This window comes from Heliangelus exortis, chromosome 1 (genome assembly GCF_036169615.1).
Source record: "Heliangelus exortis chromosome 1, bHelExo1.hap1, whole genome shotgun sequence".
Taxonomy (NCBI): domain Eukaryota; kingdom Metazoa; phylum Chordata; class Aves; order Apodiformes; family Trochilidae; genus Heliangelus; species Heliangelus exortis.
This window is the reverse complement of record NC_092422.1, coordinates 145,621,687-145,637,049: the sequence shown is the minus strand read 5'-3', so window position 1 is coordinate 145,637,049 and position 15,363 is coordinate 145,621,687.

The window sequence follows — 15,363 nt, the reverse complement described above, 5'->3', positions numbered from 1 at the left end:
TTACCACTATTTTTTATATCGGAGAGGCAAAACATCACTCTTTTTCTAAATTTTAAAATACTTCTCCAGTCTGTAATTGAACAAGAGCAATTTATGTCAGGGGAGGTTTAGATTGGATATTTGTAAAAAATTCCTCACTGAAAGGCTTTTCAGGCACTGGAAGCGGCTGCCCAGGGAAGTGGGGGAGTCGCCATCCCTCGAAGTATTTAAAGGCCATGTAGATGTGGTGCTCAGTGACATGGTTTAGGGGTGGACTTGGCAGTGCTGGGTTAATGGTTGGTCTTGATGATCTTAAAGGTCTTTTCCAACCACAATGATCCTATGATTCTAACTTAGTGAACTGAAATTACTTGTTTCACTGTTAGAAGAACTTCTGTTGAGGAATCTGTGACACTTTCCAAAAAATATGTTGACTTAGTGTAGAAAAGGGAAAGGAAAGGGGGGAAGGCAATAAAAAGGCACTTAGGGGCACTGGACTGAATGGTAGATGGATCAGGAGTGCAGGTTGTGTTTTGCTCAATTCCTTCAGTGGTAGGGAATACTGAAAGGAACAGAAAAGCACCCCTGATCAACATGTGGCTGAAGTTTGAATTTTGGGTTCTTTGATACAGGGGTGTTTACATGGCACTGGACCTGCTGGTGAGAGATGGAGTGGAACTCTCCACAAGGGGAAAAGGATTCTTGGCCAGGAGCTGGCAGGAGTCTATTGAGAGAGCTTTAAACTGAGTTTGAAGGGGGAAGGGGATAAAACCAGGCCCACTGGAGATGAGCCTAGGGGTGGCATGGCAATCATAGAATCATGGAGTTGGCTGGGTTGGAAGGGATCTCAGAGATGATCAAGTCCAACCCTTGATCCACTACCGCTGCAGTTACCAGACCATGGCACTGAGTGCCACATCCAGTCTCTTTTTAAATATCTCCAGGGATGGAGAATCCACTACTTCCCTGGGCAGCCCATTCCAATGCCTGCTCACCCCCATCAATGCTGGGGGTGAAATTGATAGCTCAGCTCAAGTGCATCTAGAGCAATGCACACAGCTTGAGCAACAGGCAGGAGGACCTAGAAGCAATTGTGCAGCAGGACAGCTGAGATACAGTCACCATCACAGAAACATGGTGGGATGACTCTCGTGACTGGAATGCTGCAATGGATGGCTCTTCAGGAAGGATACACAGGGGAGGGAGACAGTGGCTCTGTGTTAGGGAGTGTTTTGATCGTATAGAGGTGGATGAAGGGGAGGGAAAGGAAGGGAAGGGAAAGGGAGAAGAAATGTAAAAAGAAATGTAGGAAGAAATGAGGAAGCAAAATGGAAATGGAAAGGAGAAAGGGAAAATAGAGTTAAAATATAGGAAAGAAAAGGGGAAGGATACTAAAAATGAAAAAAGAAATGAGAGGGAAGGGAAGGAAAGGGAAGGAGAGGGAAGGGAAGGGAAGAGTTTCCAAATACTCAAGACTGCATAGCTCCAGTTGAGAGAAGCATCTCCATGTGATGCTCAGAGACACATACGTTTCCTTTACAGATACTTCAGGGGTTTGTTGCTGAAGGTAGTGGGGAGGGGGAAAGAAATGTTAAGAGTCTCTGATCAGGATCTTTCCTGCCTGTAACACAGGGATAGTAATGGTTACTTTCCTAGGAGAAACCTCTATTTCAGAGCACAGTTGTGGTCTTGAAATCTCCTTGCACTAAGCAGGATTAGTATTGTAGTGACACATTATAATTATTGTAAAACTAAGCTGTCTGGTTTATCCAGGATCTCACAGTCATTCTCCATCCAAGACAATCCCTGACAGCTTCTTTCTCTGACAGCAGGAAAAGGCCACTGCCTTGGCCTGTAAGGTGAATGCATAACTCTGTGTGCCCAGCTGCTGTGTGCACAGATGATAGCATCTATGTGAAGAGTTTTACACTTGCCAGAGCTTGTGAATGAGAGTACAGAAAGCTACTCCAGGAGTTTGAGAGCAAGAAAAAGAGGCTCAGTGTTTGATTTTTTTGGTGCAGTTTGCTTCAGGAATCTTTCTTCCTCTGCACGGTTTTACTAAATTTTATTTCTTGCCAGATTTGATTTCCTCAAAAAAATGCTGTGGAATTTTCTCACTGCACCAACCTCCCCAGCTCTCCTAGCAGTAGTTTTTTTGTGGTTATTTCTCCACTTTTATCAGGTAGGTACTGAGACAAGAGCAAACCATTGCTATTTCTAGCACTGCCTCTCAATATATTGCATCATCCTCCTGCCAAAAGAGTATTTTGATTTATGATTTTACACAATGTTAGAAGCATTATGGTGTAGCACTGTGCATCCCTCTGTGCCTGCTGCTTTGCAGGGAAGTGAATACCTGGTGTATGCTCTCTCCCCCAGTACAATAATTAGAGGATAACTCCCTTAGGATCTGCAAAAGCTCATTAAACAGTGACGAACCTGCATATTGTGGTCACTGGGTATGGAAACCGTAGCTTTTTATGAACACATCTATGAGAATGCTGGTGGAAGGCTGAGAGAGTGATAGGATGGAAACTGGGCTGTAGCACATGACAATGTGGAAATTTTGGAACAGACTCAAGCTGTTCTTGGTAGCCTAATTTGGAGCACCTTCTTTTGACTTTTTTAGTTCACAAGCGATACAGAACCTATAGCTTAGATGGTTTCAGAGTAGCTTTTAACTCCATAGTGTTTCTCTTGTCTTTTTTCATATGGGATTATTATTGTTCTCTGTTATATCAATAATTACAGGGAAACCTCACTGACTGGTGAATTCAATAGGCTTACTGTGGTGTCAGAGAGGATATTTATTGTAATTATTGCTGTTTGAAACTTGCTACATTGACTGCTGGACTAAACGAGGCTGAGTTTAAAACATATACAGTCTTTTTTTTTTTAATATTGAAATTAATTCCATGCCCAAATGATTTCTTCAGCAGTGGGTTAATTCCTTTCGACTCAGTGGTATGCAGTTAATGATGTCCCTTCTTTTAGTATACTAACCCCACTGCAAAGAATTTTGCTTTTCTCCTGCTTGACTGTACCAGATTCCACCACCAGGAGGCCCTCGTTAAAGCACATATAGCCAGGCAAAGAGGCTGTAACTACAGGAGTAACCTGAAACTAATACTTATCCTATAAGTAGAGATTTTTTTGAATGCTGTGAAGGCATCTATTCATTAAGTTTTGCGGGAATCCTAATGCCCAACCATTAGTTGTACCAAAATTTGAGGATGCTGGGTTGACATGGGTGGTATCCCTGCATTGGATCACCAAGTGAAACCCAGGAAAGTTGATGCCACTGTCTTCTGGTTAGTGTAGCCCTTAATGCAGAAAGTAAAAGAATTAAATGGGGGAAAAGCACTGTTTTGATTTCTAGTCACTCACGTCTGCCCTCTATCTTTCACCCAAGGAATCACCCAATTTACCTCTGCCTTTGCATTTTTACTTACTTATTCCTGGGTTCTTAAATTTCTTTCTCTTTTTCACAGCAGGCTTTTATTGTCATCTTAAAGTTCTAAATATCTGCACTAACATTCTGTCTGTTTTCTCTTGCTAACACGACCTTCTTTAAAGAAATGGGGAAGAAGAAATGTTTTGATGCTGTGATGTTGGTTGTAAGATTTACAGGCATCTGAAGAGGTTTTCCAGTTGTTTGTCAGCATTCTTGTCACACTGTTGACCCTAAAGAGTTTAAGCAAATAGACATGTAGTTCAGCCACTCACACACTCTGGAGAGAATCCATTGCTTCCTGACAGAGTTTGGCAGGAGGTTGTCCTTGGTGACAGGGAGACTGGCAGTTCAGAGGATACATTCAGTCCACACAACAGCAAAACCTTCTTTTAAGCTCTATGTCATTTAGTTCCTGTCATCTGGCTACTCTCTGGTTGATTCCAGATGATGTCTTTCTTTGCATTCTTACTTTCACAGTCATCTGCTCCTGTGGATTGCTGTGGATGTCCTTTGCAGGAGATGCTGAAACATTAAACTTCCAGTCTGCAGGTTCCTGATGAGTGGATGCAGGGAGGACATACCAGGGAAAAGGTCACTCTCTATGGGGTTTGTTTCTTGTGCTCTGTTGTAACCCTCCCCATCTGCCTGCTGCTGGAGACAAGATGTTAGGACTTGGGGCTGAGTTGCTGTGGTATTTATATGAGAGAGCAAACAGGGCCCTGCATTCTGAATCCCCTTTGAAGCTTATTTTATCTCATGTCTTATATGACCATCAACTGCGCTTTTTCTGTAGAAAGAAGTGATACTGCATCAAAAGAAAACATGAAGCTTAGTGTGTATAACACACTATGAAGATGTAAGGAAAGTGATAAATATTCCTTTCTCTCCCACGTTCTTCCACTGTTCCTTCTTTCTCTCCACTTAGGCACACTACCAGCCCTGAGAAGCTACATTAACTGGGACTATTCATGTAATCATACAAGTTGGAAGGAACCTCTGGAGATGATTGAGTCCAACCCTCCTCCCAAGCAGGATCACCTAGGACAGGTCACACAGAAATGTGTCCAGACAGGTCTTGAAAGTTTCTAGAGAAGAAGATTCCACAGCTTCTCTGGGCAGCCTGTTCCAGTGGTCCATCACCCTTATAGTAAAAAAAATTTTTCTTCATTCTGGGGTGGAACTTCCAGTGTTCCAGTTTGTGTTCATTGCCCCTTGTCCTACCACAGGGCACTGCTAAAAAGAGACTGGCCCCTTCTTCTTGACATCCACCCTTCAGATATTTATAGACATTAATAAGATCCCCTCTCAGTCTTCTCTTCTCCAGACTAAACACACCCAGGTCTCTCAGCCTTTCCACATAAAACAATGTTCCTGTCTTCTGATCATCCTAATAGCCCTTCACTGGACTCTCTCTAGTATATCCTTGTCCCTCTTGAACAGGGGAGCCCAGAACTGGACACAATGCTCCAGATGTGGTCTCATGAGGGCAGAGTAGAGGGGAAGGAGAACCTCTCCTGATCTTCTGGACACCCTTCTTAATGCACCTCAGGATACTATTGGCCTTCTTGGCCACAAGGGCTCAATACAATCCCATGGGTAACTTGTTGTCCATCAGAATTCCAAGGTCTTTCTCCATGGAGCTGCTTTCCAACAGGTCCACCTCTGATCTGCACTGCTTCATGGTTTTATTCCTCCTTAGGTGCAGGACTCTACACTTATTCTTGTTGAACCTCATTAGGTTCCCCTAGAACTTTCCCCCTGGCTTCCCCCCTACTCATCTCTCCAGTCTTTCCAGATCTCAGTGAATGGCTGCACAGCCTTCCAGTGCATCAGCCAATCCTCCCAGTTTCGTATCACCAATAACCTTGCTGAAGATACCTTCAGATACCCTCACCCAAGGTCATTGATGAAGATTTAGAATAAGATTGGACACTGGGGAGGACCACTAGTTACAGATCTCCAAACTATTCCCATTTGGAACCAGAAATACTTGAGATGAACATCTGCAACCAAAGGGAAGGAAGAGTCACCAGAACACTGATAGAAGCAGTTCTCCTTAGTCCCTGCTAATCTAAATAAGAGTGTAGTAACCAAAATTTTTTTCCCCAGAATGCCTTGATCTGCAGATCTTACTCTATCCTGATTCTTTCTGTTAGGAAGGTGTGCCTGTGGATGGACTCTTTTCAAAGACAAAAATTGGTGGGCTTTAGATGATGTGGTGTCTGCAGTGACAGGAAAATGGACTCTGTGACTCAACAAGTCCTTTCCAGGCCTGGGTATGTGCTGCTGGCTCATATGCAGATGAGGTGGCTTTTTGGGATTTTAGGGAACGTGGATGGCTGCTCACCCATGACATGAGCAAGCCTGGAGTAAAAGCTATTGAGGGACACCAGAATTAGAATCCATTCCTCCAAGACCTGCAAAAGCTACCTGTACTTCCAGCAGTAAATGATAGATCTGATTGTTTTCAATCTCCTGTCTTAGTCCTGTGCTGTTCCCTGGGGCAGCAAGGGGTGAAAACATGAGACACAGTAGGACCAGGCAGAAGGTGGTCTTCATAACAAAACAGTTGTAATATAAAGAGCTGTATGGTGTCAGTGTGTTCCATATCAATAAAGCAGCATCTTCACTGATTCTCAAGGGAAAAGGGGCTGTGAAAACAAAAATTCTGAATTTTCATTGAATACCCAAGCAAAATGAGCCCTGTGGAGGGTGCTCTCTCTGCATAAACATGGATCTAAGTCTTGGATTCTAAACTTATGAACTGTGATTTTCATTCCGCCTCCCTTCCTCAGATTCCTTCATGATGACAAGCAGGCTAGAGAAGACTGTACACGAATGTAGAGATAAAAATATGTTCACAAGGATGTGCAGCCAGCAAGTGGATGTGTCACAGAAGCTAAGGCTTTCATTAAAAGTATCCATTGCTGACTGCTTCATCTTGCTCCTGTTACTCAGAAGTTAGTTGGCTGGGGTTTTTTTATCAATTTGCCAGATGACAGGAGTTTTTCTTTAACCATTCAGAAAGAATTCCTCAAAATTATCAGAAGTCTATTCATTTTCTAAGTTTGCTGGTAAGGGATTCTTCCTTGTGGCAAGTCATCACTTCACAGGCAACACACACTGTCTCTTTTGTGCTCTCCAGCCAAGATACAGCAGACATTTCCTTTAGAAAAGAAGTAAGCAAAGGATGTGGTCCAGGGGAAATGAAATTTAACTTTTATTTATGCACCAACTGCTTAAATATTATGAAGAATCTTGTATTTTTAAGGTTACTGGGAGGGAAGGGGTGTCATATTTAGAAACTATCTCGCAGCTCACACATCTATGTAATTTGATTCATTTTGGAAATAAACGCAGATGAAAATCCGAGTCTCTGAAGATTTAAATCTTATCAGTCCAAAAGAAAGCTAAATTGTTTTCATGGGTCAGCAGACTGGCTGTTCTCACAATTCATTCATTCATTTACTGCTGAAGTAATTTTCTCATCCAGTTCCAAGACTGAACAACTGGTGGTGATAACTTATTGTCAGGGATCATGTCAGGATGTCAAGCTTCGTGTAGAACAAGGAAAAGCTTGTAATCCAAACTGAGGCAGCTGAGCCAGTGTTCAGCAGGCTGCAAACAAGGATAATCAGGTCAGTAACAAATGGGGATTGCAGATTCCAAAACAAATGTCACCTAGACAGGTAGTGACATTTTTTCAATGCTCCACTGTAAGCACTTATTTTGCAGCCAATAGGAACTGTAGGTGTCTGGCACTTAAGCTTTGGCTGTTTAATTGCAAGCCTCTGATTGAATTCATGGTTTGAAATCTTGGGACCAGAATGACCCAGATGATGGACAAGAGCATTGCCACTGTATTTGGATACAAAACAAAAAATTACTTTGAAATGGCTAGTATGGATTCATTGGGGTTTTAGTCATTCTTTTTTAGTGTTTCAGAAGGATGGCAAAGATGGTTCTTTTGGCACACAAACGAGTTCTAAGCACAGAGAGCAAAGACAGTAAGGCAGAAGGAGAAAACCAAGGCAAAGGTATTTGGGCAAAGTAGCAGGGAAAAAAGCATGAATGGTGTCAGGAATGGGAGAGGCAAATGTACACAGAGGCTGCATTGAATGGGAGGCTGGCAACACTGAACCTGATGCAGAGGCCAGTGAGAGCATTTAAAGTCAGTAATGGTAGAGTTAATCCTCTATTTGTGTACAAACATTTTTGAAAGAAACTGAATTATGTTATTACTAAATCAAAGTTAAAAATCAACGTTAAAGCCAACGTATGTGGGGGTTTTTCCTTATTGTACATGGAAGAGGGGGAAAATAAATCAGTCATATGATCTGCCCATGCTGTTAAAATCTAGAGCCCTGGAAAATTAGCTGGCAGGAGAGCGAGTTATTCTCCTTAAAATCTGAAATTATGTAAGAGAAGTAAATTCTTTTATATTTATACATATTGCAGAGGACTCTTACTTCTCTCAGTACAACACACAATTTACTCAGCTTGCATCTTGCTGATTTCTTCTTATTTTTGTAATGAAAGTTTGTGAAATGTCTGTGAACGAGTGGAAGCAAGAAATTGACAAAGTCTAAATCGAGTTTGGTGTGTTTTTTCTTGGAATATACATTATGAGAGCAACCCTGCCAGGCTCCAGATCACTTTCATTCTTTGACTGAATTTAAATATCACAAAGTAATACTGCCACACTGCCAGAATATCAATTTCCTATCAGTATATATATATTACACATATATTTCTTATAGCAATATATAAGAACATAAGAATATAAAAATTATAACATCAATTAGAAAAAGCCCCCTTACCCGTGCTGCTTTGTCACTGTGCAGTGGCAAGGGAGAAAGGTATTTCACTGAGTACACCTGCAGGGAGTGGGGTTTTAGGAAGGGATTTTGCTTATTAAACTGGCTTGGAGAAATACAGAAACGCTGCAATTTTTCACTCAGATGGGCACACTGAAACACGTGAGTGGGTTGTGCTTAATATGTTTTCTTAAAGCAATTTATGGAGTCAATAAATCCTGAGGGAAGAAATCTTCCAGACTTGCTTCTGTTAGAGAGCTGGCTTGGTTGGGCATTTTATGGAATAGCTCCATCAGTTACTTTTTACTAGATAAGGACATTACCCTGGTGTCACAGCTATTTTGCAAGCCTGCAATTGCCTTCTATGACCCTGAAATATCTCCTGCCATTTCAGCAGGCGAGGATGTTTTTATCTCCTGTCCCATGACTGCAGTGTGCTGCTGCTAGCAGTAGTGGCTGCTGTGCTTTGCCCTAGAAAAGGCTGCATTTTGCTTGTGGGTGGCCTAGACTTTTTAAAGCAAATACATGAAAATTAAGGCATTCATCCTACCACCCTGGTAAATTACTCATAGTTTTTCTGCCTTTCATTTTTCTTGAAAGAACTGAAACACGGACAAGTGTCTAAGCAAGTATCAACCTCACCAAACAAGCAAAAGCTTCCAAGTCCGAACAGGTAAAACATCAGTGACATTCCAGGGTATAGAAGGAGGACAATAAAACATTATTTATTTTATTAAGACTTCACAGGCTTGCTGTTCTGAAGGCCTTTGCCATGCTATAATGTGGGCTCCCTCTGTAAGAAGCCAGAGACTGTATGTAAATATGTGTGTGTACATACATCAATACTTGACAGCTGGAAATATCAAAGATGCTGCTTGTGTGTGTCTAACTAGTGCAAATACTTCCTTAGGTGTTGACTTCACTGATACATGCTAGGCAAGGGGAATCTGGACTGCTAAACTTTAATATTTCAGACCTCCAGACCCAAGATGCAAAGCTTGAAAAGGATAAGAAGGACAGTAGCTAGAAGCAGTCTCAACATATGCTTAAAACTGGAAGACTAGAAATAGCACCTCATCCTAGAGAGGTGATGCAGTGTTTGGAGAAGGATGGAAGATGATGTAATAGACTGAGGGAATTTTTCTCTCTCCCACTGACATAGCTGATCTTGTTAGCATCTACATATGCCCTGCAATACAGAAAAGATTAAGGGAAGTTGCTAGTATAAAAGGAGTGTGGAATTAGGATTGCTTCACACTTCTTTGTGTGGCTTTTTTTGTCAGTTTTTCCCCACAGGTTCTGTCCCTAAGGTGAAGTCCAGGGTAGTGAGCTTGCTGCACAGCCTCCTTGTTGCCCTAAGGATCCTGAATTTCACCATTTTGTGGTCACTACAGCCAACACTGCCTCTAAGCTTCACATTGTCCACCAGCCTACCTCGATGGGTAGAGGATCCAGCATAGCACCTTTTCTCACCAATTCCTCTACCACTTGGAGAAGGAAATTTTTCTCAATGCATTCCAGGAACCTCCTGGATTGATGGTGCCTTGCTGTGTTGTCTCTCCAGCAGATATCAGGGTGGTTGAAATCCCCCACGAAGACCACAGCTTGTGAATGTGAAGCTACTCGTATCTGTCTATAGAGGGTCTCAACCTCTTGGTCTTCTTGGTCAGGTGGCCCATTGCACACCCCTGCTATGGTATCACCTACTCCTGGCTTACCTTTAACCCTGACCCACAAGCTCACTGGAATAGAGGGCAACACCCCTTCCTCTCCTCCCCTGCCTCCTTAAGAGTTTATATCCATACAAGTTCCTTCAAGGCCAGTCGGTCATTCCTTAGAAATGCCTGAAAAATGGTTGTTATTCTCATCAGCCCCTTATCTCCAATTTGCTTTTGCTGCCTTAGCACTGATAGCTGGGGGTGGAGAGCAGTGGTTGGTCAGTTAGGGACCTCTCACAGCCACAGTTCAGCCCTGAATAATATTATGAAAGCGAGGACTTGAGCGTCCTGTGATTTCTGACCTCATTGCCTAATGAACAGAGGGCATGTGTGAAATAAGGTCTTGGAAAGTCTGACTTATTCCTTTGTCTTGGATTGCCTGACCATTAAAGGAGGAAGCACTGCCTCAGTAATCCAGTGGGGAAAGTACCAGCAGGGACAGACAAAAGAGGAGAGAAGACAGGAGTAGGAAGTACTGGGGTGGATTGAACTGAGTGGGAGCTGTGCATCTGCATAGTTTCAAAGACACTTATATGGCATTTCTCATCAGCAAACCAGAAAAAAACATGAGGAGGAGAGATGAAGACATTTCTTCAGATACAGACAGGGGAAAAATTTAAGAGATAGACACACTTCCAAGTAATGCTGGCAAAGAAACCATGGTAATTCAAGGAAAGTGAAACAAGGGATGAAACAAAATCAATCATGTTAATGATTCTTTGAAGTTTAAAGACGAAAAATTGAAGAAAGTTATTAGTTGGACCACAGTTGAAAATTAAAGCTCTATGTGAAAATTATTCGTTTTTCAAGTTGAGCCTCTTCAAAATTTTGTGGGTTTTTTTTTGTTTTGTTGGTGTTTGTTTTTGTTTTTAAATGAAGAAATCTTAAATTCCAATGCTGAACCTCTTCCAAATGTGAATTTAAAAATGTTTCTCTTGTAAAATGTCACTCTCTGATGTAACCAGTGAGTTCTACTGTGACCTAGAAATTAAAATTTTATTAGCTGCACTTTAAAGACATTCTTCTTTCTGGAGCATGCCAATGAAAACGCTGCCCTGAGTACAAAACAGAGCAGTGTACTCAAAGTCATTATTCAACCTACTTGACAACAGAAGCACTCAGCTCCTGTGAGCTGGAATGTATTAGAGGGGGGGAAAAAAACCATTCCATGAATTATGCTTCTTTTAGCTGGAGCACTGAATACTCCCCTCTCTTATGTTCTGTGGATAAACTGTCTTTCCTTTGTGTCTTTTTCAGATTAATTTTCAGTGCTTGTGTGCAAATCAGTTAGAGAAGCATTGATGCTTTTGGCCATGACAGTTAAGACAATATTTACAGTACTTCCAGCTTGTTTGTATTAGGAGTCAGAATTTCTTTGATGTGAAGAATAGACACACAGTTCTGTGTTCTGCAGCACGGCAGATGCATCCATGAGCAATTTTCTTGTTTTAACTCCCTTTCTGATGAGTTAATGCAGTTAAATCAAGTTTTCTGCCTCAGGTTCTTTCCAAAGCCATAATCCCCATCACTTTCCTATTTTCCTGTCTCATACCCCAAAATCTGCAGCTCCCAGCAGGCAAATTCTACCTCCTGTATTTGCATTCATTCCCAGAGAAGTCCCTCTGCCTACAGAAATGGTGAAGGCCATTGACTATTCAGTCAGTTCTTCTGATTTCCTTAATGAAATTAAGATAATTCACCCATGGACTTTAACCAGGTCTGTGGTTAAGCTTTAATTTAAATGGTCACTGACTTTGAAGACTGATAACAGTTTCATAGCAAATAAATTTTATTATTGTTTTTTTCATCACACTTTTATCTGACCTTCGAGGTCAATCCCAATAAACAAGGATATATGTGGCTATGATTACTGCTCCCACTTAGCAACATATGTGGGCAGTCTTATTTCATAATTAGCCTGTTATTCCTTTATCATAAAGCTGATTAAGCTAAAGTAGAACAAGGTGCACTCATTCCAGAACAAAAATCAGTGTATGTGGAGTTAGTCAAGAGCAATTATTTTGGAATTTGCAAAAGCTATTTAGAAAGCTCTCCCAGTGTAAAAAAGACCAAAGTATGCATTTCATGAGTCAGAGTAATATATTTCCCCAACTGCATTTCATTTCTTGTAACAGAGATTTTTGTGCAGAGATTGATAAATTGTAAAATGTCACAGCACCAGCCTTCAAAACAGGAGGAATTATTCTGTTAGAAAGTAAAAAACCCTACTTTTTGCAATGCTGTGGGTTTCTTATATATATTAGCAAAGGTTACAAATGTGCTCAGCAATAGAATTTTAAAGGACTAAATTTCAGCTACAACCACCAAATGCACTTAATCCACATCTATCCATTTTGCTCCTGTCCTGCTTGCAGCTCAGGCAGTCCTTGAGCTTCTAATTCATCAGCTACCAGTGAAATTATGAATTGTGTGTGTCACCCACTAGTTAGTGACACATTGCTGCACTTTGGTTATGGACAAGAAGGAAGCCCACCTTATATATAATTAATGCCAAGAATTTCTTGTTCTTGAGAGTCTAATGATTATTGATTCAGATATAACTTACATAAAGAATAATGATGTGGTTTACATCTATTAGATGGTAACACATATGCTTCTTGGCTTCTAAGCCTTTTTGGTTTATCTTGCTCACCCTTCCACTGCTCCTGTGGGTTGTAAGGTTGGCAGATTCATTCTGGTGTCTGTTGTGGGGAGTGATATTAACAGTTGTCAGCATCTGGAGTCATTTGCTGGGAGAATATGATCATCACATTGATGGCATCTTCTTCCTTGTTCTAGAATCCACTTTTTTCTTTTTTTTTTTCATTTTTGTGTTTGCTAGCAAGCATTTACACATTTCTTCATTGCTCTCAGTCCAGTGATACATCTGATTGTACAATAAATATGTTGCTTCTTACATGAGTTACTTACTATTCTTCCGTTCTCTTTGTTACCCCTAAAACTGATTTCATCCAGGTCACCATTTCTTTGATCACTGGTAAGTTGTTCATAGCCATGACATCTCCAGTGCCTTGCCCATGTCACAGAATCACAGAACAGTCATGGTTGGAAAGGACCTCTGAGATCACTGAGTCCAACCATACACACACACACAGACAAACACCAAAAAAAAAAAATCCCTGAACAAACACAAACGCCACACACACTCCCCCAAATAACACCCACAAAAAAACCCAACAACCCCCCTGCAATCTCGGCCACTAGAGCATGCCCTGAAGTGCCACATCTACACGTTGCTCAAATGCCTCCAAGGGATGGTGACTCAATCACTTCCCTGGTCAGTCTGTTCCAGTGCCTGACCACTCTTTCCATGCATGTCTGTACCCCCATGCACCTCCTCTCTCGTGTCCCTGTTTCCCAAGGCCTCTGCTATTGCACCAGGACTGCATTTCTCTCCAGTGCATCCTTGTGCTGATCATAAATCTCTCATACTATGTGGAGTAGCTGCTTGTTACTGCTATTTATATAAAATGATGGACGTACCATGCACAGATAAACGGAAGTAAAACAAATTAGCCATAGACTCAGCCAGTTACAGACACTGCTGTCACAGCTAACCAAGTAAAACAAAGGTAAAGAAAGAGTTTGAACAGACTTCAAACAAAGCATGACTGACAAGCCTCAGGCCTTGCCAATTCCCTGCAAAGGTTGTGGCAAATCACAGGGTGTCACAGGGCTGTGTGGTTACAACGTGCAAGACCCAAAAGCCATGAGAGCAGAGCTGTACAGATTACCAAATAATCCACGAGGTCTGAGCAAATTTTAGAGATTGATACGCTGGCATTTTTCCTTCTTTTGGGGTAAAAAACACAAGAATGCAAGATTTAGAGTCACAGTCATCTGATCTTTTAAACTAGAAGTTAGCTCCAAGTATGGTGCATAGTTTTGCGAACAAAATTGCATTACATAGTGAGTGGTAGAAAACAAGGGCAGTGTCATGGATAGTCAGGCACTGAAATTGTCTGCTTCTTTCTTTAAAAGCCTCTGATAAAATAAAATCCACAGCCCCTCCCTCCCCTGGCAAACAGACACCTGTCAAGTTTAGTTGGTTCTGCTTTGAGATAGATGATCTCTTGATATTCTTTCAGTTTTATTGTTCTCTCTGACTAGCTGGCTTTTCTTTCTTTAAATAAAAACATCCTTGCACATTCTCAAAAGGGAATGCTTCTACTTCCTTTGTATTTTGATAGACTCTGCATACGATATATTGATGCATGCCTCTAGAAAGCCTCTTAACCAGATTTAGCATTTGCAAGGCTTAAGATTGGCCTTGTTTATTCCAGTCTGCATTTTTTAGCCATGTCACCCTGTATTACAGATAAAGAATTATTTATTTCACAATCACCTACATAAAATTATCACCAAAAAAATGAAGGTTGTGGTGCTTGGACTACTATCACTTACTGTATTTGTATATTTAACATACTTAGAGATTATTTCTTTTTCATTTAGAAAAATATCCATACCTGAATTGTCCAGTCTGCATTTTGACAGTAATAAGCTATCTAATAAGCTATCTAGCATCTTTTCCTCTCCAGTCCCACCCAACCTGTTGTGGTTCTGATTTGACCTGACACCTCTTTAACATCAATAGACACAGGCCTCTCATTGACCATTTCCCCCAGAGCTGCAGTGTCAAACCATGACCTGGACAGGACATCTTGATATACATAAAGGAGATCTCTAATCCTATACTATATTCTTAATGATTAATTCAAGGTAAATCAGAGGTGGCAAGAATCTGTCTTGTTAATGCAAGATCACTTCCAACAGTGCCATACCTAGTATTTTGTCAAGGCTTTGTCTGAGGACTGGAACAGAAATCACTAAGTCTAAACTAAACATAGGCAAGGTTGATTCCTCTGTGTAAAACTTAGGGTTTACCCCAAAATTTGCAGAGTTTTAGTCTTAGTCACAAGATAGACATGGCATTCAAAGAAGTTTACCAGACATTCGGACCAGAAGCAGCAGAAAGATGAGCAAGAATTCCTTAAATACTAAAAAAAAAAATATTCTATATATATGTGTGTGTGTGTGTGTATTAATCTAATAACATGAATTTCATTCTGCTATCCTTTTCTTTTGCTAGAGATATTACCCATTAGCTAAGAGTGGTTTTCAGAGACCTTTCAAGCAGGGAGAAAGGGGAGCAAAATGTGATGTGTTCAGCTAATTAGTACGAATTCCATGGGGGCCATTTGAGCAGCATGGCCTTTCCCTGAGATGGCTGAGATGGAATCTTCCTGTCACTTCCTCACAGAAAGGTTTTCATCAAATTTTGTTTTGGAAGCTGTGATCATTATTTCTGATGTGACTGAGGGAGTAGCTACAGTGAGACGGAAGGAAAGGCCATAATGATCTGTGGATCTGGGTA